This window comes from Notamacropus eugenii, chromosome 1, assembly GCF_028372415.1.
Source record: "Notamacropus eugenii isolate mMacEug1 chromosome 1, mMacEug1.pri_v2, whole genome shotgun sequence".
Taxonomy (NCBI): Eukaryota; Metazoa; Chordata; class Mammalia; order Diprotodontia; family Macropodidae; genus Notamacropus; species Notamacropus eugenii.
This window is the reverse complement of record NC_092872.1, coordinates 527,467,423-527,492,798: the sequence shown is the minus strand read 5'-3', so window position 1 is coordinate 527,492,798 and position 25,376 is coordinate 527,467,423. Positions and strand designations below refer to the sequence as shown.

General features: G+C 42.0%; 1 long non-coding RNA gene across 1 annotated transcript in view; it reads right to left on the bottom strand.

Moving 5' to 3' along the window:
• Positions 1-13,096: 13,096 nt before the first annotated feature.
• Positions 13,097-25,376, bottom strand: part of LOC140520172 (uncharacterized) — a 44,777-nt gene continuing 32,497 nt past the window's right edge. Inside the window, exon 4 of the long non-coding RNA XR_011972418.1 lies at positions 13,097-20,659. This is a non-coding gene — a long non-coding RNA (uncharacterized lncRNA). The remainder of the gene's footprint in view (positions 20,660-25,376) is intronic.

Genomic DNA, 25,376 nt, shown 5'->3' with positions numbered 1-25,376 from the left:
CAGCAAATACTGAGTACCCACAAGGACCAGGCTAGCCATTTCCCTTTGAAGTTGGGTGACTGGCTATCTATATCTTAGACTGGAGTCTGGTTCTTCTTCTACCTCCTTGCTCCATGGCTTTCCAACCTGATATACTTTCACCCTAGAAGAGTATGGCTGGGAGAAGGGATTGTGGTAGGATTGGTAGAGTTGGGATGGAATGGAAAGTTAGGATACATTGGTGCCTGCCTCCATGCTTTGTATTCCAGAATGGTTGGGTGGGAGGTAGGAGGAGTGTCAGTCTTTCTTCTACAACACTGAACCATTAGGGAAGATGCAATTCTCAGAATTAGCCAAAAAGTGGTGCAGTAGTCACACACAGAAACACATTCCAAGTGTACCCGGGAATAAGGAGTCCATTAGAGACCCTAGAAGACTCCCAGCAAATTCAGAAGAGCTGGCTATTTGACACTCCACGCAATGAATTACATAGGTTAATTGTTCATGAGATTATAGATTTATAGCTAGAAGTAATCTTGGAGTTAATCTGGCTCCCCTTCCTCCATTTCACAGATGAGGAAACAGAGACCTTGGGTGAAGTGGCTTGTGCAAGATTAAAGGAATTGTCAGTCAGGTTCTAACCCAGTTTCTCTTACTCCAAAACCAGTTCTTTCCACTGTACCCTCTGTCTCTGTCTGTCGGAGGCAAGCACCTTTGGGAAACATATATCTCTTGGTTTTATAACTCCATTACCAATGATGATCAGAGTTGTAGTTTTTAAATAAAAATATCTCTATGGATACAGCTATCAAGGAAACTTATATGAGTCTGACATTTGCTAGTCAAAAAAGAGTCCTATCCTCCCACAGAGTCAAGTGGAAGGTAGAGCAAAAAGGAGAGATCTTAAGGGAATTTTTTAAAAGATGGTATTTAGTAGTGCAGGGCAGCCTAGAATTTCTACTATGTAAGCCTTGTGGGCGCAGATTCTTCCTCCTCCACTCCCTTCTACTCCCCACCATTAGCACCACTATTGCTTGGCTAACCCAAGCTTCAGTCATCACTATAGATGGAGCTGTGGGATCTATCCTGGCTTCTTTCCAAGTCCTGAGGGTCCAATGTGGCATAAGAGGAAGCCTGGCATTAGCAGGGCTTGAAATCCTGATGGAACCATTTCCTGGAGAAAATTATCTTCTCTCATCTCAAAGGAGGTAATATAAAATCATTATATAAAATCTTTTTTTTTTTTACTGGACCCACAAATCCTTTGGATTTTCCAGGAATTAAATCTAATCGTATGGGCTCCCAGTCAGATGCAACTTATTTTTCATACTAGTGAATAGTGTCTTAGTTTAAGTGTCAATAGATATGTGCAAATGGCACATGTGTCTATCACAACTGAAGACCAAAGGTCCACACAAGAAATGACTGCTCACAAATTCAATAATTAGGATTGTGTTTATACTTTTTGAGATAGCATGACATAGTGGGTAGGGTACTGGACATGGAGTCAGAAAAGATCTGGATTTAAATTCCACCTCTGACACTTACTAGATGTATGTCCTGGGGAGAGTGACAACATTTCTGGGCTCCAGTTTCCTCATCTTTAAAGTGAAAGGTTTGGATTCAATGTTCTCTAAGGAACCTTCCAGTTCTACATCTATGATATTATGATTCGTTATCCAATACATCCATTTTCCTATTTGAAGTAAGGTTTCCTTAATTTATTATAGTTATTACTGGAGAGAATAGGTCTGATTTTCCAAGTCACTAGAGATTCCACTGATCTTATATTTCCTAGGAAGGCCCAACCCAGCATGGGTTTTCACATTATATTTGACCAAAAAAAAGGCATGATATATTATTTAATCAAACAAAAGTTCATCCTTATAATGGAATGACAGAATTTGTCAGTGGTTATTCTCTGCTTATGGTCATTAACCAAGTTTGGAATTTAGATCTCTCTATCTTTAGACAGACACACACCTACTTTACTAGAAATAGATTCATGTGCAAAAGATAAGGGAGTTTGAAGCAGAGTGATATGGAAGCCAAGAGAAGGAAGGTAATCATAGTTTGCATTTATAAAGACACAATGTTCAGAACAGCAGGTCAGGCATGTAGAGGGGTGGTGATAGTCCTGCAATACTCTGCCCTGGTCTGACCACATCTAGATTATGGCATTCAATTTGGAGTGCCACATTTTACAAAGGCCACTAGCATATGAGCATTCCAGACAAAGGGAGACGAGCACGAGTTATAGGAGAATCACTTGAAGAAACTGAGGAGGTCTAGCCTGGAAAAGAGGAGTCTTCTGTTAGTTACTTTTTAAAAAATATTTAAAGGGCTGTTATAAGGAAGACTGTCTGAATTTTATTGCTTGCCTCTGGAAGAAAGAACCTGGAGAAATGGGTAGAAATAAGAGAGAGGAAGATTTTGTTCAACATTAACGGGAAAACTTTCTAACCATTGAAGCTGTCCAAAAATGGAATGGGCTACCTTGGGGTAGTGAGCTCCCTTGTCACTGGAAGTGTTCAAACAGAAGCAGGATGCTTACTTATTGGAGATGCTACAGACAGGATTAATATTTTTTCTAAAGATTAGACTGGTCATCCAGTCCTCCGAGATCTGTTTCACCTCCAAGAGTCTAAAGAGCTCTTGATTCAATACCTACAAAAAAAAAACTTCCCATTTGCAAAGCGACTGAATGAATGCTTCCTAAATTCAGCAAAGAATTTGGGGTCTTTTAAACCCATTTTGATTTTTGGCTCTGTATTAAGCTTAAAAAGAATCAATAAATCCCCTCCTAAGTGGTCATTCCAAGAGTTCTGATGCCTTCCCAAGTGACGAGTTCTCAGTATTCATAACTTCTTGAAGGGAAGGAACCATTTCTTACCTAACTCTGTATCTGCCTCCACTTTATCTAGCACAGTACCTTTAACATGGTAGTTAAATATAAATTTTGTTGACGAATACCTAATGTTTCTTCTTATGGGTTCACTTTTATTCATTCTACTTATTAGGAAGGCAGGGGTCATTCAACTTTTGCATTTCTAAGAGTCTCTTTCAAAAGGTGTCGATGCTTCCATTAGATTTGGAAGGTCCTAGTTCTTCAAACTTAGGCAGACACCACTGAACTATTCAGAGTGGCATGCCTATTTTCAAACAGACAGGTTTTAAAAGCATATGGGCTTAGAGTATACCTGTAACTACTTTTGTGTGAGCTCAGGCTTGAAGACTTCCCCCTTGCATGTTAACAATCAGGATTGTTGGGATGGGACCTCAGCTTTTTGAGAGATATAGATAAGTGCAATTAAGTCAGTATGCCAAGGAACATTCAGTCAATCAACAAACATTTATTAAGCATCTGCTTTGTGACAGTCACAGTGCTGCTAGGACCCAAGGATATGAAAACTAAAAAGAAAGAGATCCTGCTCTCAAAGATCTTATATTCTACTGGGAGAAACATATACATAAAGTAGATAGTTTTCTTACGGGTGGTACTTACATCTCCTTATGGAGAAAAAACAATTTAAAAAGAACACCAAGTCCACCAGGTTTTATATTACAGGTCATATATGTGTGTGTGTATATATATATGTTTGTGTGTGTGTGTTTGTATATACATATATATGTATGTATGTGTATGTGTGTATATATGTATATATGTGTGTGTGTGTGTGTATATATATATATATATATGAGCTTTTCTCTTCCTCCCTCTCACTGGTTTTTTCTTCTTCTTTTCCCAGATGCCAAGATAGCAGGATTTAGTGAGAATAGTGAAATTAAATAATGAATGGGAAAGAAGAAAAAAAACCTCTCAGGTCTACTGTAATCAGGACTCCCTGTATAGGATCTCCCTCCCTAGTGCCAGGTACCTCAGCCTACCTGTACTAATGTCCCTTTTCCCCCATTAGGTCCGTTTAAAATTAATTTATGGTAAACACAGCAATTTCTCACTTTCTTATTGTCTAAGAATCAACTTGAGAGAGAGGGATGGGCTAACTGAGTCAAGTTCTGGTTTTTTGGTTCTGTATGAAAAGGTTCTCTTCCTTTAGTTTCCAAATCCCTCTACAAATCAATAAAAGGAAGCTTGACGCAGTGCCTAGCACATAGTAAGGATTTAATAAATGCTTGTTGGAAGATGGATGGATGATGGATTGATTGATGTACTGATGCTTCCAGAGGGCAGGTAGGTAGTATAGTGGATAGAGTGCCAGGCCTGGAGTCAGGAAGATTTATCTTCCTGAGTTAAAATCTGACTTCAAATACACTAGCTGTGTGACCCTGGGCAATCGTTTGACCTCAATTGCCTCAGTTTCCTTATCTGTAAAAGGAGCTGGAGAAGGAGTTGGTAAAACCATTCCAATATCTTTGCCAAGAAAACTCCAAATGGGGTCACAGTGCCTGACATGACTGAAAAGGCTAAAGAGCAGCGCAACAAAAATGCTCCTAGCTATGGGTCCCACTTACATGGAAATTCTCTTTCCTCTTCCTCCCCCCACCCCATTTACCTTCCCTCTCCCAAATATATACACACATATATACAAACACACACATAAATACAAACATCCAACAAGGAAAGCATAGAGTACTGGAAATGGAACTCCATTGGATACTAGACAACTTCCTCCTTGTCCACCTTGATGGACAAGATGAGCTCCACCTTACTGAGCAGGGTCCATGTGAGTCAAGTGCCCTTCCTTCTTAGTATCCCAAGATTCCTACCAGAGGATGACTCCATGTGAGTCTGGCCAGGCAGCCTCCTAACCTATCCCCATCCAGAGCCTGCAGAATGATAGGACCACACCCTATCCAGTCTCCTGGGGGGAAAGTAGAAGGGAGAATGGGAAGTAGAGGCAGCTCAGATATCCTTCTCATTTAGTATTGATGGTGTAATGGAATACTGCACTTTGCCTCTCCTACCTCCCATTCCTCCTCCTGGCGCCAGGACCATAGAGTCGGCTGCTAGCAACAAGGGGACATCAGAACCTGTGGCTACAATCCAGGGAATTCAACCCCCTTCACTTGGGGGAGCAAAGGCCAATCAAGCAGCAAAACGAGGTAGGAACCATCTAGTCCCTTAGTGTTCCCATCCGAGGTGCCATCCCAGAATTGGTGAGGAGGGAAGGCAGATTTGGGGAAAGGATCACTTCATTCCCCAACAGAATCTAGGTAGAGGCCTAGAAGCAAAGGGAATAGAGAAGGTGTACATAGCTAGACCTCCATGAGCCAAGGCTGACTGTGGATCGAATGCATGTTTCTCCTGGCAATCTTCTGTCATTCCAAGAGACTCTGCCATTTCCAATCCTTCTGTTCTTGCTTCTTCCTTCCTTTCCCTTTCCTCCAGATGGGGGCTGCAGGGATGGGAGTTGGGGGACACTAGTGACTCAGAGCTCAGAGGAATGAAAGGCAGAGGAAGGAAGGTTCTTAGACTGCTCTATGTGGGGCTAGTCAGCATAGAGAGCTTAGTTTCAAGTTTGGCTCCAGGTTAAAGATCGCTATTTGGTGGCGGGCTAGGTTCTCTAATTGTCGAAGTCTTTGCGTGGGCACAGCTCCATCCTAGGAGATGTAAAAAGGGACTGGGGGGACAGCCACCCCGATGGCTTAGCTGGGTGAATTCTCAGTGGAGAACATTTAGCCCCAAATTTCGGTAGACTCAGGTCCTCTTGAATGAAGAAACTTTGGCGAGGAAAGGAAAGAAGACAGGAGATAAGAGTGGAAGAGGGGCTATGAGAATGACCTAAGCATTTGTTTTCTCTCATGTCTCTATCCTTTCCCATCTCCAACTCCATCTGTGCCTGGGGCCTCCTCTCAGAGCTGGAAGGAGTGTGTTTTCTGCCATGAAACTTGGCAAGAGCCGACCCCACAAGGGAGAGCAGCAGAGACAAGGTAAGGACTCTTACCCCTGCCCTCCTTGCCTTCTAGCCTCATCCCTCAGACCACCAGACTGGGTACAACACCATCCAAACCCCATATTTTCCCCTCCTGGAATTGGCCCCATACAAATTCAGGAGGAGAGAATCATTAGTCCCATTGGCTGAGTTTTGTTTTGTTTTTTTAACACTCATGAGAGATGCAGTTCTCTAGGAACAGAGCAGAAAATGCTGAAGAGTGGGGAACTGGGGCTGCACTTCCTCAGAGCAGAAGAACATCCCTACTCTCTTACAAATTAAAAAGACAGCTCAGTTCCCTTCACTGTCACTGCCAGATTTGCACGTTTTTATAATACAAATTCTATGTAATCATTCCTTCTCCCTCTGTTCCCTTAAGGGCTCTTTTCTTCCTCCTACTTCACTGAGATGATAAAAGCATTAAATTTAGGAAGTAAAAAAGCAACATTGAAAAGCTGGATTTTTTTTTTCCTTTTAAGGATTTGATCAAATGTTTCAGTGAGATCATGTATGTATGTGGTGTCCTCAGGAGAACGTGTGAGCTTCTTGAGAGCAGTGTCTCTCCATTTTTCTTTTTGTCTCCCCAATGCTTGGTGCATAATGAGTGCTTAACAAACATTTTCACTCATTTCTTTCCCATTAGCCTGTGAGGTCTATTGGGGCAGATGGGGAGAAGTATACATGGTGCAAACACTAAATGCCTTCATTCATTCCTTCATTCATCTACAGCTGGGGGTTATGCCTGACTCGCTAGCAGTGGGGGTCTACAATGCCCATTTAATTTTTTAAACTGAACCCTCTATGTGAAATTCACAAGCAGTAGAAGATTTAAAATGAAGGTAGGAACTGTGTCCATTTTTGTCTTTGTACTCCCAGAAGAATCCAAGATTCCTCAAGCTCAGAGACTGCTTGGCTTTGTATTTTGTATTCTCCAAGCCTAGCACAGTGCGTAGTCACTGTCAGTCCTTAATGAATGCTTGTTGGTTTGATTTTTTGTGAAAACCCAGAGTTGGGGATTCTTTTTCAGAGCCTCCCAAACACTTACTCTGCCTGGAGCAATGATTGGAAATTGTTAGGTATATTATGGTGGGGATTCTTTTTGGGGTATGGGTTGGACTGGATGAACTGCCTGGTGAGGCACCAGCTCTGAAATCCTGACAAGTTAGTTTCAGTGTCAGGGAAAGACCCTCCCTCCTAAGAGTCAGAATTGTACAAAGGTAGAATGCATGGATTTTCCAAGCAAAGACTAGATAACTTGCCAAAAATTTTGTAGAGGATCATTAGGTACCGATTGAATTAGATGGCTTCCAAGGTCCTTGTTGACTGAGAGACTAGGATTCTATGAATCTTCCCAGAGTAGTAGGTCTACACACCATATCCACTATTTGTCATGTACTTTATACTCCCTGCTATAAGTCAGAGTTGCAAGGAAATCTCCCAGGAGCAGCATTAAGAGGAACAATAATTCATATTTCCTGTGAATAGAAAAACAGTGATGTAGTGGATAAACAAATGGCTCTTTAGAGCCAGAAAGACCTGAGTTCAAGTCTTGTCTCTCTTACATGGCTATATAATCTTAAACAAGACACTTAACCTGGGTACTGACCAACTCTCTAAGAGTCTATGTGACTGAGAAGGTCACAGCCTGCATTAATGGAGGGGGTTCCCCCTTCTGGGTATTCTCTGTACTGATAAAATCCCAGGTCTAGTCCCTGTCTCCTACAAAAACACAAAGTTTGGGAAAGGCAAGGACTTAGGGATCTGTTTATGACTAATGATCCAGGGAAAGGAAAGGTGTAAATTCCAGAAACTGGAAGTACTGGAGCGTGGGGGGGAACAGGAAATGGAACCATTAGACATGACTAAAGGCCAAGAGACAGGAATGAGTAAGAAGGGAGAGTGGGTGTGGCAAAGTGAGGCCCTCTTTCTAAGGCTATGGTGGGGAGATGTTTCAGAGCCTCTAGACAGGGCCTCTGCTTCCCAATATGACTGATTCCGGGTCCCAAGTTAGCTCCTGTGTTTCCACCCTCAGAATAGTAATTCCCTTTCCCAGGAAGAGATGATCCAATCCCTCCTCCCTCCACAGAGCTGGCAGTGATTTTCTTAAAGTTCCTGTCTGTCCATGTCATTCCCCTACTCAACAAACTCCATTGGCCCCTGGTTATCTCCAGGATCAAATATAAACTACTCTGACATTTTGGGAAGCCCTTGGACAGGATGCAAAAATAATTCTCAGCTGGAGTAGGGAAAGTGAGACCCAGGTTAGGAAAAGAGCAGACATAATCCAGGCCAGGTCAATGACTAGAATTCAGATCCAAGAGAATCTGCCAAAGATCAGGAATTCAAAATGCAGAGTGCCAAGGAGCTGACATTTTGTCTAACTCAAATTGCTTTTCCAAATCTGAAACCATTTTATTAGAGATTTACATGTCTCACCTCTAAGTGCACTGGTACTCTATGAGGTAATTAGACAGTGTCCACTGTACCCTTTCTTGACCTAGTCACCCCCACTAGACTATAGGACCAAATCCTAGCCCACTCTACAATACACTACCTTGGCCAATGGTTTTATGGGATGGCATAGGGGTTTACTAGTTCTGTGATGGGCCCATTGTATGGTAGCTCCCATGTCCTCTCCATGTAAAGCCTGTGATCTTACAAATCTATTAGGAAATCCATATGCCAAGGAAACCCTGAACAGCATCTTCTTCCTGCCCATCAATCAATGAATCAACAAGTATTTATAAAGCACTTACTACTATAGGTGCTAGTCAATAGGCTAAGTGCAAGGGATACAAAGAAAAAAGCAGGAACAGTTACTATCTTCAAAAAACTTACATTATTCTAATGGAGGAGTGAACATATATAATACATTGGTATATACAAGATAAAATCAGAGTACAAGTAAGGTAGCCTTAAAGGGGAAGGCACTAGAATCTGGGGGATCAGGCAAGACTTCCTAGAGGAGATGAATCTTGAACTAAGCCATAGAAGAAGCCAGAGGCCCCAAGAGGAGGGAGTTAGGAGGAAGAGCAGGCCAGACATGAGGGGAGGGTACCTCAAAGGCAGAGATATAGAAACTGGAACATTGTATGTGAAGAGCAAAAATCATGCCAGTATGATTGGACCAACAGTTGTAATGTGTAGGAACACCAGAAAGGTAGGAAGGAGGTAGCTTGTGAGGAGCTTTAAATGCCAAAGGAGTTAATATTGGATCCCAGAAGTGATAGAGAATTATTGTAGCTTATTAATTAAGATGATCAGTCCTGGGGTTTAGGGAAATCATTTTAGCAGCTATGTAGAGGATGCATTGAACTAGCAGTTAGATGGTTACTGGGATTGTCCAGACCAGAGATGATGAGGGCCTAAGTTAGGGTGCCAGTTGTGTGAGCAGAGGGAAGGGGGCTTAAGCAAAAGATGTGGAAAAAGAAATTATAAGATTTGGCAACTGATTAAATATGGGGGGTGAATGGGAGTGATAAACCTAGTGTAACACTGGGATTGTAAACATGGGTGACTGGATGATGATAATAGGGAGTTTGGAAGAGAGGAAGATGTAGCTGGGAAAGACACTGAGTTATGATTTGCATGTGTGGAGCTTGAGATGCCTGTGAAACATCCATTCTGAAATGTTCATTAGGCATTTGGTGATGTGTGCCTGGAGCTCAGAAGAGAAACTTGGGCTGGCTATGTAGACCTGGGGGGTCTTCTGCATAGACACGATAATTGAACCCACAAGCTGATAAGGTCACTGAATGAGAGGGTATAGGAAAGAAAGAGAAGAGAGCCCCAAATGGAGGCTTGGGCAAGGCATGGATGAAGATCCAGCAAAAAGAGATTGAAAAGGAGCAGTAAAGCAGGTAGGAGGAGAACCAGGAAAGAGCAGAGCCATGAAAACCTAGGAAATAAGGAGTATCCCATAGGAGAAAGTTGTCGATTGTATCAAAGATGAAGATGAAGAAGGATGAGGACTGAGAGCAGTGTTTAAGAGTGAGAGTAGAGGAAGGGGAGTCAGAGCAAACACCTTTTTAAAGTAATATCGCTGGGAAGGGAAAGAGGAATAAAGAATGATCACTAACAGGTAGGATCTAATGAGGGGCTTTTACGGGAATGGGAATGACATAGCATCAGGGAAGGAGCCAAAGGATGGAGACAAATTGGAGACTGGGGGGATGGCCATGAGAGTGGTGTGCTTGAGAAAAAAGGAGGGAATTGCATCAAGTGTTCATGTAAAGGGCTTGGCCTCTGCCGAGAGAAAGGCTACCTCTTTGTCAGAGAGAAGGAAGTGATATTAAGGAAAGATTTCTGAATGATGTGAGATGACGAGAAAGTTTTGGTAAATGACCCCAGTTTTTTTTAGTGAACTCTAGGGCAAGGTCTCCACTTGAGAAGGTGGGTTTGAAGGCAATGTCTTGGAGACTTAAGGAGAGAAGAGAGGGTTAAACTGTGACTGGTGAATGGAACAGAGAATTGAAGGGAAATAGAAAAGATTGACCGCAGTTGACATTAGATAGCAAGTTTCTAGTGGACTCGGTACAATTTCATATTTTCCTCTAGGACAAGTAAATTACATTATTGTAACAGAATTGCATGTAATGGAATGAATCTTTGCTTGAAAGGCTATGAATAGAATATTCCAGAAATGTGAAGAGCTGGGTGCTGCAGTTGTAGAGATGTGACAAGGAAGGCCATAGAAGCTGAAAACTTCTTTTAGGCATAGGCTTTGGCCACAAAAAGACATACAGTTCAAAGGAACTTCAGTGGTCATGTATGCCTAATGCATGCTCTCTTCAACAACGTAACACCTGACACAGACAGTTAGTATCAATTGGAGATGGGTCGTGTGAATCTCCATAATACAACAAGGAATTGACCTACTGTGGTAGAGCTGAATGATCTTGGTAAGGATACCTAAGTCCACAAGGATGACATTGTGCCCCTGCAATGGGGGTGAGCCTATGATGAGATCTAATTTTATGGCAACCCCTAGTCCTTGACCCTGACGTAGACTTCACATGACTGAAGCAATAGTAGCTACCAGAAGTGCTGGTGATGGAGAGTTTTAAATAGACCCCAGGAACCCAACACCACGCTGTTATTGCACAGGTAGAGGAACTCTACCCATCAAATCTATCCTGGAAGGATGTACACATGCAAGTAGATGTCTACCAACTTGGGTGTGAATTCCATGCCAGCTCAGAGGACAGAGAATTAGATTTGAGTACGGGTGTCCCATTAACTAATACAGATGGTCAAAATTCTATGATTGAAAAATTTATAGAAGAGCTTGTCAGGGTGGTTGATCTATCAAGTGGTCAAATTCAAGTTTCCGAAATAGCCATCTACCCACAAATTTCAATGTTGGGAAATCCAATCAATAAGCATTTACTGTTTCCTATATTCTAGGCACTAGGAATGCAAAGAAAAAGCTGAGATGGCTACCACTTTCAAGAACCCTGTATTCTGTTGGGGGAGACAACATGTACATATAGAAATCTATATAAAATATTTACAATGCAATTTGGACGGAGCTGGCACTGGCACCTGGGAGTTAAGAAGGCCTCTTTTCCTATGGAAAGTGGGGCTTGAGCTGAGCTTTAAAGAAGACTAAGAGATGGAGTGAGACGAAGTGAGGAAGGAGAGCATTCCAGGCATGATGAAAGCCTTGAAAAGACTTGAAGTGGGAGGTGGAGAGTCATAGGAGAAGAAAAGCAAAGCCCAACATGGCTGATACATAGAGTTTATGAGGGAGAGTAATGAGAAATGGAGCTGGAAAGGTAAGCTGAGGCCAGTGAAGGGTTTCTACTAGAAGAGTTTATATTTGATGTAAAGACAATAGGGAAACGCTAGAGTTTATAGATCAGGTGAGTGAACTGATTATAGGTGATGGCAAAGCTGAACAACTGAAAAACAAAAAAGATCCCTAGACTCTGCAGTTGATTGACTTGTCAGGTGGTTTGGAGATCCTCTATGATCATTGTGAACAATGATGGTATACTGTGTTCAGTGGGTTGGTGTCATCATTCTTCACATGTACCTTTGGTTATAACCATCTCCTATCCCTGGATGGCAAAATTCTTTTCTGCTTGGGTCACCTTGAAGAAAAAGTACATGCAGGGTTAGGGCACAGAGGAAAAGTCTCTGTGACATGTGCGAGAATAGTGTCTACATGTATCACTCTCTTGATTTCAGACCTGTTTCAACAGGTCTGGATCCATCAAGATAGGGGCCAAGCTAAGTCATTTCTTCTGGAAAGGGCTCTCCTCAGGCATCCCTTGGGAAGCCTTGGCACTTTTTAGTAAGACAAATGAAAAGCAACATCCAGAGGGAGAATCTAGGGATGAAATGGCAGCTATGTCCAAAACACATTGCTACTGGTCTGTCATGGGACCCTCGAGGGTAATATGGCCTCGATTTTGCATGGATCCCTTCTTATCATCCCAATGTTATCATCCATCTCAGGTACAGGCTAGGATTTCTCCAACTTGACAAATAGCTGATCCTTTTGTAGGTCCCAGAGTGTAGCTTGGACCAGTTTGCCAAGCTGGATAGGATTTTAGAATTAAATGAGGATAGCATCAGGTTAAACTACCATCACTCTGTTCTAGTAAATCTTGAAACATAGGATTAATTCATGAGTGTCTGGAAGACTGAAAGGGCATCAGACAACCTAAATGCCAGTTTTCACACTGTATTCAGATTATTCTAAGTTTGGAATGCTGTCCTCTGTGGTCACCATTAGATCCAGACCAGACTGCATTACCATAATGTAGACCATAATACTATTTTTTACTATATAATATTATATATACTATATATGAAATACTACTATTACTACTAATAATAATACATACATGCTATACACAAATACTATAATTATTATAAGTAAATATCACTGTCTCTGACCAGTGATTCATCAGATAGGCTATTAAGAGAGGCAATGAGAAGAGTAACAGATTTAGATGCAAGGGAGCTGGATTCTAATTATGTCTTTGCCTTTTAGAACCTAGGTGACCTTGAACCATGTGGATAACACAATAGACTTGAAGTCAAAAAGACTCAGGCTCAAATCAGGCATCAGATACTCACCAGTTATGTGATCCTGGGCAAGCTAGTTAACTTTTCTATGACTCAGTTTCCTCATCTGTAAAATGAGAAGGTTGGACTCAATGATCTCTTAGGTCCTTTCCAGCTTTAAAATCTATGATTATATGACCCCCAATTCAATTGAACCAACATTTATGAAGCACCTGCTTTGTGCTAGGCACTATGCTAAGAGCTGAGGGTGGGAAGATAAAAATAAGACAATCTCCACCACAAAGGACCTTACATTTTATTAGGATGGAAATAACATATGCAAAGAAAATTAAATGCAAGATTCATACAAAATAATTTCCAAGAAGAGGGCATGAAGGGCAGTTAGTTAACAACAAAATAAGAATTCCATTAACTTCTCTGGGTCTCAGTTTCGTCGGTTGTAAAAATAATCAGGTTGGATAGGTCTCCTCTAACTCTATTTTCTCCAGTTGATTTTTGAACTTCCTTTTCCATTTGTTCAATTTTCCTTTTCAAAGTGATGTTCTCATCAGTGAATTATTTTTTTATAATTTTGAAATCATTGGCCAGTTTTTCTTCTATTTCCTTCTTCAGCTGTTCCAGGAGAGCTGCTTGTGCTTGCGAGAAGTTCATAGTCCTTTATGAAGTTTCAGATGGAAGTACAGTCTCAGCTCTGACCTCTTTGGTGTTTGTGTTTTGGTCCTTATCCCCATAGAAAGATTCTATGGTTTTCTCGCCCTTCATCTGCCTTTTCTTGTTCATGATGTTGACTGAGTGTTGTAGCTTCTGGTTCTTTCAGTCAGTAGCTACTGAACTTTGTGTTGAGCTGATGTGTGAAAAAGCTAAAAGCAGGTTTTTGTTTTTTGTTTCCCAGATCAGCCCTGGGGTTAGCTTGTTAAGTGTGGGGGAGGAGTGGTCTGGTCACAGGAGATCTCCTCAGCGGAACTGAGGCAAAGGCAAGCTCAGGGGATGGTGATCCCAGCTTCCCTATTGTCTTCCCGTTTCCCCTGGAGTGCTGAGGCACGCCTAGATGCTAATGCATGTTCCCACCCCTCCTGGCTCCTCTCCTGGTGCTGAGGCTTGCCTGGGTCCTAATGCAAGTTTTCTCTGCCCTGGGTCCTCTGTCCTTCTGGTTTGCCTCTGCCACAGTAGGAGGAATCCCCCTTAGCTATTTTCTTAGCCTCAGGTGTTATGAGACTATTTGCCCCCTTCTGCTGTTCCCGCTGATCCAGGATTTTTCTGGGGAAATATTTTATGGTTCTTTCATGGTCATCAAGGGGGTCAGAGAGAGCATTTACTGATCACTCTGCCATTCTGGCTCCCAGAAGTTCAAGTAGGTGACTTACCAAAGTTTTATCTTCAGGCTGAAGATTTCAGGAGCTGCTGCGCTGATATCTGGCACTCAGTGGCTCGCACTGGCTCGGTTTGGCTTGTCTCCCGCTCTGCCCATTCTGCCCGCTGCTTTCAGGTTTCTCGGGTCCCTTCTGCTCTGCTGGGCTGACCACGCTGCGCTGTGCGCTGGGGGCTCACCCCGATGGAACAGATCCTTCCTGTGGACCTTCCAGTCCAACCTGGGCTCCGAATCCGTCACAGTCTGTCTCCCACTGGATTCTGCACCTCCAAAATTTAGTCAGATTCTCCTTTCAGAGATATCCGAAGAAGTTTGTCCAAGAGCTTAGGTGAATCATTGCTCTCACTCCGCCATCTTGGCTCCGCCCCCTCCTCTAACTCTAAATCAATGACCCGAGGGATAAGGGAAATCACTCCAAGATGGTGATAGTGTTCCAGACCCTAGAACTGTGACAGAGTCTTTGTGCCTCAGTTTTCCTTTTTGATGGTAGCACCCAGGGCTCCAGCAGAGAAAAAGGAAAGCTGAACAAACTTCTAGTTCTTTGTCCAAGGCTCCCACAGGGACATCCCTTTAAGAACAGGGTCATGCCAGACTAAGTTTATTTCTTTTTTTGATAGAATTTCTAAACCAGTAAATGAGGGAAATGCTGAGGAAATAGCTTACCTGGATTTTCTCAAAGCTTTGGGTAGAATTATCTCATATTATTCTCGTGTAAAAGACAGAGAGATATGGATTAGGCAATAATATGATCAAATGAATTCAGAACTGGTTGGATGCAGAGAGTCAAAGAGTAGTTGTTAATAGTACCAAGTCACTGAAGCAGAAAGTGTCCAGAGGAGTGCCCCAGGGATCTGTGCTGGACCTTGTGCTATAATATTTTTGTCAATGGTTTGGATCAAAGTGGAGATGGCATGTTCATCATATCTGCAGATAATACAAAACTGATAGGGAAACCTAAATGAGTATATGACAATGCTAGGATCCAAAAGGATCTGGACAGGTTAGAGCAGTGGTGTCAAACTTGGATAGAAATAGGGGTCACTAAACTATACATAAGAAACCCAAGGGCTGCAGATTGACTTAGAAAATCACATGTCAACATTATCTTCCATTGTGTTTTCATTTATTTTGCTAAATATTTCCCAATTACATTTTAATCTGGCTCTGGTACAGTCTGGGGAATTATGGTTATAAGCTACAAGAAGTTTGCAGGTCACATGTTTGACACTTCTGTTTTAGAGCTTCAAGCCAGTTTTAATAAGATGAAATTCAATAATGATAGGCATCAGGTGTTGACACTGAACACAAAACATCAACTTTCCAGGCATAATATAGGTAAGGCATAGAGAGACAGCAGTTGTTTTGAAAAAGATCTGGGGGTCTTAGTGAACTGCAAACTCAATATGAGTCAGTGGTTGATGTAGAAGCCAAAAAAAAAAAAAAGCTAATGTTATCTTGGTCTTCATTAAGAAGGACATAGTTTACAGGAATATAGAGATGATAGATAGTGCCATTGTATTCAGCTCTTCTCAGACCTCATCTGGAGCATTGTGCTCAGTTCTGGGTTTCAATTTAGGAATGACATTGATAACTTGGAGTGTATCTAGAAATGGGCAAGCAGGATAATGAAGAGCCATGAGTCCATGACACATGGGGATCAGTTAAAGAAATGGGGTATGTTTAGACTATAGAAGAGAAGAAAAGGAACACATGAAAGCAGTCTTCAAATGTTTGAAAGGTTGTCATAGGAATGAGGGGTCAGATTTGTTTGGTTTGGCTCCAGAAGGCAGAACTAGGAACCATGGATGGACATGGCAAAAGTGGAAAATTGGTAGGAAGTTCTTCCTAAGAATTAGAGCTCTCCCAAAGTGCAAAGGGCTGCCTAGAGTAGGGATGGATTCTTCCTCCTTGGAGGTCTTCAAGCAGAGGCTAGATCACCACTTGTCAATTATTCTATAATGGGTATTCCTTTGATATATGTACTTTGGGCTAGATGACCATTGGCTCTTGAATTCTTTGATTCTATCATCTCTAGTGTGGTGAATGAGTAGCTCTGGCTGACTTGGAATGAGGTTCCCACAAAATGAATAACTTACATGGGGACTACATCTCTGCCTTTACTATACTAAATCAATTATCAATCAACAAAGTTTTATTAAACTCATCCCCATTATCCTGATGTTGGACAAGGAACTCTGGTGTGGGATCCAGCTGGGCACTGGAGGTGACTTATGGGTGGCTGGGTAGAGTCGAGAGCATAATAGAAGCTCACCTTCTCCAAATACCCCGTGGTAGCTGGATCATTCTCTGCCAGGGAACCAATTTTGGATGCTGTTAGGATCAATAAGAACAGATTCAGTCTAGACTGAGCACCTTGCACGGTTTCCCGAGTTAGACCATAAAGGCTTGTTCTTCTGGGTCACTAGTGAAGACTAGAGAAAGCACCTGCCCCTTGTTTTAACTACTAGAGTGGTGGTATAACATCTATGGTGGTCACACAATTATACTGTACATTTAGAGCTGGAAGAGACCTTACAGACTAATTATTCCAACCCCATTATTTTATAGAAGATGAACTGGGGTTCACATAAGTAGTAAATGACAAAGCAAGGATTTGTATTCAGGTCCTCTGACTCTTTCATCTATACCACACTGAATCACTGCCCTCCCTCTGGATGAGTACCATATTGGTAAAGTTTGGAGTGATTCCTAAGTTCACAATAGCTTGGCCCTTAACAGCTCTAAAAAATCAAAAATATTGAAAGAAGATGAGGCAGGATCAGTCTAGAATGGAGGCCAAGTGAGGGACCACTCCTTGGTAGCAGGCAAGTTTGCCCTCTGATAGCTCCATACATGGGTAGGATTGCACAGTGGACATGGGGAAGAGGGAGAAGAAGTAGATATGGTATTCCTTAGATGCATCAGTTTCCTACCATCCTGTCAGTCAACCAGTTTTCAGTGGGTAGATTTTTCTTTGGTATTTTTCTAGCACATAATGGTAGCAATTGCATGTGATTGTTGAACTTAAGACAAAAAAAAAAAACAACCCCCCAAAATGTTAAAGAATACAGTAGGAAATTCCATAAGGCATGACTCAGATATGTGCATATTGATGTATGAGTGTTGGCAGGTCAGCTAATTCATCCCTGATAGGCAAGGCCACACACTTCAAAAATTGGTCAGATTGATCTAATTCAATTCAACAAACATATATTGGTCCAACTGATAAAATTCAGTTGAACAAATAATCTCTACCTGGCAATGTGTTCGATCCCAGGAATCTATGAGGGCACTAGTCTGCTCCCACAGGATTTAGGGCAAATCATCTCATTGTCCAGTCTCGTGGCCCCAGGCATGACTGACAGGGAGACACATGAACCTCTCTCCATCAGCAGCCATGTCCTCCAGTACCCTATTACACAACGATAATTCCCTGTCTTCAAGGAGCTTACATTCTGCTGGAGGTATTTAGCTTTTCGTGAATAAATAAGTACAAAATACATAGAAACAAATGCAAAATGATTATAGAATCACAGATTCTGAGCTGTAAGGTCAGTAAGTTCAACCCTTAATTTTTACAAATGTAGAACCTGAGACCCAAAGAGGTCATGACCTGCCCAAGGTCATCCAAGTAACAAGTGGCAGAGCTCCAATTCAAACCCAGGTCCTTTAATCCAGCCCTCTTCTCACCGGACCTCCAGAAGGAGGGGCACTAAAAACCAAAGGAATTGGGAAATATCTCTTGAAGGAGGTGGCATTTCTTTTTCTTAATAGAATTTTCCCAAATATATGTAAAGACAATTTTTAACATTCTTTTAAAGAAATTTTTTTGAGTTCCAAATTTTTCTTCCTCCCTTCCCTCCCTAAAATGTTAAGCATCTTGATATAGGTTATATATGTGAAAGCATGTAAAATATATTTCCCTATTAATCATGTTGTAAAAGAAGAAATAGACCGAAAGGGGATAAAAAGATACACACACACACACACACACACACACACACACACACACACACAAACACAAGAAAGTGAAAATAGTATGTTTCAATCTGCATTTCGACTCCATAGTTCTTTCTGTGGATGTGGATGGCATTTTCCATCATGAGTCTTCTGGAATTGTCTTGGATCCTTGTATTGATGAGAAGAGCTAAGTCAATCATAGGTGATCATCACTTAATGTTACTATTTTTATGAACAATGTTCTCCTGGTTCTTCTCCTTTCACTCAGCATCAGTTCATATAAGTCTTTCCAGGTTTTTTTGAAATCCTCCTGCTCATTATTTCTTATACCACAATAGTATTCCATTACTTTATTTATTTACATTATTCATACACCACAACTTGTTCAGCTATTCCCCAATTGATGGGCACTCCCTCAGTTTCTAATTTTTTTGCCACAATAAAAAAGCTGCCATAATTATTTTTTGTATACGTATATCCTTTTCCTTTTATATGATCTCTTCAGGGTACAGATCTAGTAGTGGTATTGCTAGATCAAAAGCTCTGCACAATTTGATTGCCCTTTGGCCATGGTTCCAAATGGCTCAAGAATTTGACATTCCATTTGAATCCTGAAGGGAGCTAGGAATTCCAAGAGGAAGAGGTGACAAAGCAGATCATTTTAGGCATAGGAGAGGTGGCCATACCTATCAAATTGACTAATATGACAAAAAAGGAAAATGATAAATGTTGGAGGGGATGTGGAAAAATTGGGATACTAACTCACTGTTGGTGGGGTTGTGAACTGATCTAACCATTCTAGAGATCAATTTAGAACTATGCTCAAAGGACTATAAAACAATGCATACCCTTTGATCCAGCAACACCACTACTAGGGAAGAACAAGATGCCAAGAGGGCATGAGGGAGAACAAAATGTAGTCAACCTGGAAAGGGGGCATGGAGTCAGTTTGTAAAGGGGTTTAAATGCCATGCAAGGGAATTTGTATTTTATCCTAGAGACAACAGGGAGTCTAGGTATTTTTATATGTACTTGTTGTTGCCATTAGGATTTAAGCTCATTTGAGTAGAGAATGTTTCATTCTTTGAACTTGAATCCCCAGTGCCTAGCACAGTGTCAGGCCCACCAAAGTCTCTTAATAAATTTTGTTGTTTTTAAGTCTCTTTTCAATTGTGTCTAACTCTCTGTGGTCCTATTTGGGGTTTTCTTGGCAGAGACACTGGAGTGGTTTGCCATTTCCTTCTCCAGCTCATTTTATAGATGAGGAAACTGAGGCAAACAGGATTAAGTGACTTGCCCAGGGTCACACAGCTAATAAGTGTCCAAAGCTAGATTTATTTCAGGAAGGTGAGTCTTCCTGACTCTAGGCCCAGCACTCTATCCATTGTACCACCTGACTGCCCTCTTAATAAATACTTGTTGATTAATTGATTGATAGATTTGGGGGAAGTTGATGCTGGTTGGAATGAAATACCTGCTCTCCAGTTGACTCTTCAGAATCAGCCCTTTCTTTATATCACTTGGTAAGCAATGACTATTGTAAGAAATCTCAGGAATCCTATCTTTCCTGCCTCTTAACGAATTATTTTCTTCCACCAGACGAGCCAGCTGTACTTGAGATGGAGGACCTCGACCGCCTGGCCATTCATCTTGGGGATGGCCTGGACCCTGACTCTATCTCCTTGGCTTCTGTCACTGCACTTACTACCAATGTCTCCAATAAGAGGTGAGAGGAGAATCACCCCTCTGCCCCAGGCATCTCAACCACTGGCAGGCAATAGACTTTACCAGGCTTTACTGGACTTGGGGTGGTGAGGAACCAAGTGCCTGGGCCCTGCTGCCCCTCATTTCTCACACTGCTCACCATAGTTCAATGTAAAGACTGTGAATTGGAGGCAAAGGACCTCTGTTTAAATCTCAGTTTTGCCATTTGATATCTGTGACCTTGCTAAAGTTACTCAATGTCTCTGGGTCTCAGTTTCCACATCTATAAAATCCGGGGGCTGGACTAAATGTCTTCTAAGATCCCATCTACCTCTGAATCTCTCATCATCTTGTATTTATTTTCAACTCTACCCCTAACTACAACCCATTGTCTATGGGAAGACAGAACAAAGTTGACTGCAGAACTCGTATCCCAGACCCAATAATCCTCTAGACCTTTTATTGGGTTCCCTTCCCTCTTCAGACCAAGCCACATCACTGAAGAGTGTCCATTTCTTCCCCTTAGGTCCAAACCTGACATTAAGATGGAGCCAAGTGCTGGACGGCCCATGGATTACCAGGTAGGTTGGGGCTTGAACTCTAGTGCTTCTCAGACCTGGCTTCTCTTGAGTTCATCCTGCTTGGTGAGTTCCCAGGCTAGGTACAGGTATGAATCTCTAGCTGTGTCCTTATGATCTGGCAGCCAAAGGAGGAGCTGGAGGAAATGGAGACAGGTGTCAATATAAATTGTCACAATCATTTGTTATTTTTAATCTGCTTTAACTACCTAGACGTATGGAGGAAAAATTGGTCCTTTCACATGCCAACCTAAAAGAAGACTGGAAACATTTGAATAGTGGATGAGATAGATTTGTTGTTGTTGAGTCATTTCAGTTGTGTCTGACTCTTTGACCCCCTTTGGGGTTTTCTTGGCAAAGATACTGGAGTGATTTGCCATTTCCTTCTCTAGCTCATTTTTCACGAGGAAATGGAGGCAAACGGGGTTAAGTGACTTGCCCAGAGTCATGTAGCTAGTAACTGTCTAAGGTCAGATTTGAACTCAAGAATATGAGTCTTCCTGATTCTAGGCCTGGCAGTCTACCCATTGCACCACCTAACTACCAGATAAAGTAGATGTCTACTACCAAATAGTTGTAGTGATCTTGAGCAAGCCAGTACTCCAGGTCTCAACTCCCTCATCTGCAAAAGGGTTAAACTAAGTGATCTCTCAAGTAGGGACTTCTTATGACATTCTGTAACTTAAAAGAGGCAGCAGAGAGTAATGGGTTGGATGTGGGACTTGGAGTCAGAAGATTTGGGCTTGAATCCCACCTCACATACTTGCTCAGAGCTTCAGTCCCCTCCTCTTTAAATGGGGTTGAGTATGTTTGTACTGCCTACTTTATAGGATTGTTGTGAGCAAAGTGCTTTGGAAGCCTTAAAGTACACTGTAAAAATGAATTATTACGTTGCTATAAGGGAGAGCAGAGCATTTCCTTGACTTGATGTAAGACTGAAAAAGTGAGGAATTTGCTTTAAAATTATAGAATAAAAGTTACAGATGTAATTAAATTATAATTATAAATTATATTAAATCATATATATTTATTTAAATTACACATTTTCTAATTATATATTTATACTATATATTTTAGATAAATTATTTAAATTATATAAAGTTATAATTATAAATTAGAATTATAGGATAAAATTATAGAATGGATACTCCTTGAAGGCAGGTCCTGTTTCATATTTGTCTTTGTTTCCCTAGGGCAGGGGTGAGGAACCTGCACCTCAAGACCACATGTGGCCCTCTAGGTCCTCAAGTGAGGCCCTTTGACTGAATCCAGACTTGACAGAACAAATCCCCTTAACAAAAGGATTTGTTCTGTAAAACTTGGACTCAGTCAAAAATCCACACCCAAGCACCTAGACCACAGGTTCCATACCCCTGCCCTAAGCCTTAACAACACCTTACACATAGTTGGTTGTTGTTCTTCGTTCTGGAAGAGGACCAACATGGCATCACTATGATAAAGTCAAGTTTCGGTGTGTCTGACTGTGGCTGATCAGACCAATACGAGCTCGGAATGCTCTACCTCAGATTGGGCACAAATAGTCCATGTGAACATTTGAGGTGGATACTCCAAGTTTGTGCATCCTGCGTTTCCTCTGAGCTCTTTCAATTCTACACATAGTAGGCACTTAATATGTGCTTGTGGCATTGAATTGAATCATGAAGTCTCTGGATTGGAAAGAGCCTCACAGACCCATACCCATACCTGAACAAGGATTCTCTCTGTATCATCCCTGACAAGTGGTCAACCAGCCACTACTCAAAAACCTCTACGAACCTGCTCAGCAGCCACTCAAGGCAGGTCGTTCTACTTCTAGACAGTTTTAATTGTTAGGGAGTTTTTAAAGTTGAGCTGAAATCTGTCACTATGAAATATGTACTCCTTGCTCCCAGTTTCCCCCTCGGGGGCCAAGCAGTACAAATTTGTCCACATCAAGAGCTCTTCAAACACTTGGAGACAGAAATCAAGTACCCCCTATGTCTTCCCTTCCTCAAGTTATATATCCCAGGGTCTTCCATCTGACCTGAGTGTAGCATGACACCCATGACTGTCACTATCCTAGTCTCACTCCTCTGAAAGTATGATGGGCTGGAAGGTCAGTTTCCCAGCCCAGCTGCACACACCAGCCCCCCTTCTATAAGCTTTGCCCAAACCATTGCTTTTTCCCAGCTACCAGAGTATTCTGGCACTGCATAGCACTTTAGAATTCTGATGGCCTTTACAGACCTCAGCTTTGTGGGAAGCAAGTGAAAGGAACAGGAGGACTCCAGAAAACTTCTAAGCTGCTGTTGTAGGCCCTGAACAGAAAATATTTTATATGAACTTAGTTCTTGCAATAGTCCCTAAAATAAAATATCTTATTATGCTCCCAGAGGAGGAGAGGAAAGCTGGTATTATTTGAACTGTTCATGGTGTCCCTCCATTAAGAATCGAGTGTCTTCCACACTGGAGCACTCCAAATTACCCCCACCAGGAAAAACAAAGCACTGAAGTTTCCAAACCACTACCCAACAAAATGCCAAAATATGAAAAAAGTAGTGACCTGGCATTGTGGAAAAGGTGGGGGTAAAATTTCCCCTAAGGCAGCAGGGTGAAATTGAAATGGTACAAGGCTGTATGTCCCAAGGAACTCTTGGTTCTGGAGCTGCCTCTGCTGCTAATTATCTCTGTGACCCTGGGAAGGTCATCCCATTACTCTGGGCCTCAGTTTCTACGTCCGTAAAATGAGGAGGTTAGATTCAAGGAATTCTAAGGAAACTCTCAGCTCTAAAATTCTATGATTTGGTGACTTATGCCTGTAATATGTAATATGGGGAGAATAATATTTACCAATATCTGCCTCATACTAGTTTTGTGAGGATCAAAGGAGACACTGTCTTTCTTGAAATAACCCCTTGAGATGGGTAGTAGTAGCTACATTATCATCCCCATAACATAGAAGAGGGAATTAAGGCTCAGTTTATTTTCTGGAGTCCATGCTCAAGGAACTTATTTAACTAATATTTATTGATTTCAAAACTAAGGCTCCAGTGAGTACATGTGCACTTCTGTGGCATAGCCACCCTTGTTCTGATTTGGGGACTTGCCTCACGCCAAGTATGCACCAAGTCCAATCAGGTGTTGGCCAGTCCTGCCAGGACAGCAAACTAACCATGAGGAATGCATCCTGCTCTCCTGGCTTCAAGGGAAGTCGGGGAGGGAGGAGTTAGATTTATTCACTTCCTTAGGCCCAACCTATGCTTTCACTGGTGTTAAGAATGCCAACGTGAAACATGAAATGCCAATGTGAAAATCAGGAATTATTTTGCAATTTAAGGAGTTGTCTAAGGCACTGAGACATGCAGCAACCTTTCTAAGGTCTTACAAGCCAGCATTTGTCAGGTCTTCCTGACTCCAGGTACTGCTCTCTATCCACTACTCCATCCACCTCCATTTCTTTATCCTTGAATGTCAATAAGCTTTCCAAGTATGCTTTACAAATGGACCCAACCAATCCAGGATAAGAAAGCCCCACATATCTATGACTGTACCAGTCAGAAGTCAGCCTGTGCCCAATCTCGTAAAATCTCTTTGGTAACATATGGTTATACCCTATGGACTTACTGTCACTCATGCTGTCCATGTGTCATTCTCACCCTCCCAACTCCCATCTGGGGAAACAGTCAACTTCTCAGCCTGCTTCAAAAGCTTCAAAAGCAAAGCACATTACCTATATCTATCACGGAGAAAGCCTAGGGTCATTGGCACCCTTGTCTGACACCAACTTTATAAGGACTTTTACTAGTTATTCAAATATGGCTCCTGCAGTGCCAGGTCTTGACACTTCATGAGGTGAGAAAGCAGACTTGAAATTGGTTCATGGCTTCTCTCAGGCTACTGTGGGAGCTGTCACAAGGCATGAATTCATTCAAACAAAACAATATATCTTATTCCTCTTTTAGTTCTTCCAAATTGAAAATATCAAGTCTTACAAGTAAAAAAAAAAAAAGCATCTCTCTCTCTCTCTCTGTCTCTCTCCATCTCTGTCTCTCTGTGTCTCTCTGTTTCTCTCTGTCTCTCTCTATCTCTATCTCTCTGTCTCTTTCTCTTTCTCTCTCTGTCTGTCTCTGTCTCTGTCTCTGTCTCTGGGACTAGCTAGGTGGTGCAGTGGATAGAGCACCAGTGCAGGAGTCAGGAGGACCTGAGTTCAAATGTCACCTCACTTGACACTCTCTAGCTGTGTGACCTTGGGCAAGTCACTTAACCCCAATTGCCTCATCCTGGGTCACCTCCAGTCATCCTGATGAATATCTGGTCACTGGATTCCGATGGCTCTGGAGGAGAAGTGAGGCTGGTGACCTGCACAGCCCTCCCTCACTCAAAAATAAAAGTCAAGTGCAAGTCATGTCATCACTTCTCTGATGACATGGTCTTCTTTCGCAACAAAGGACAAACACACATCTCTGTCTGTCTTTCTGTCTCTCTGTGTCTCTCTTTCGTTCTATGTCTTTCTCTCTCTCTCTCTCTGTCTCTCTTTGTCTTTCTCTGTCTCTCTGTGTCTCTCTACCTGTCTGTCTCTGTCTCTCTGCGTCTCTTTCTTTCTCTCTGTCTGTCTCCATCTGTCTCTGTCTCTCTCTTTGTCTCTCTCCATCTCTCTCTCTGCATCTCTCTGTCTCTCTCTGTGTGTCTCTCTCTCTCTCTGTCTCTGTTTCTGTCTGTCTCTGTCTCTCTCTCATCTCTCAAAGTCCCAGAACACAGAATGCTCTGTTCTGGGACAAGTGAGTACAGAAGACTAGAAGGGGAGATGGCAAGCAAAAAACCCTCCCAAATACTCAAAAAACAAAGAAACAAACAACTCTATTCAATAGAAACTGT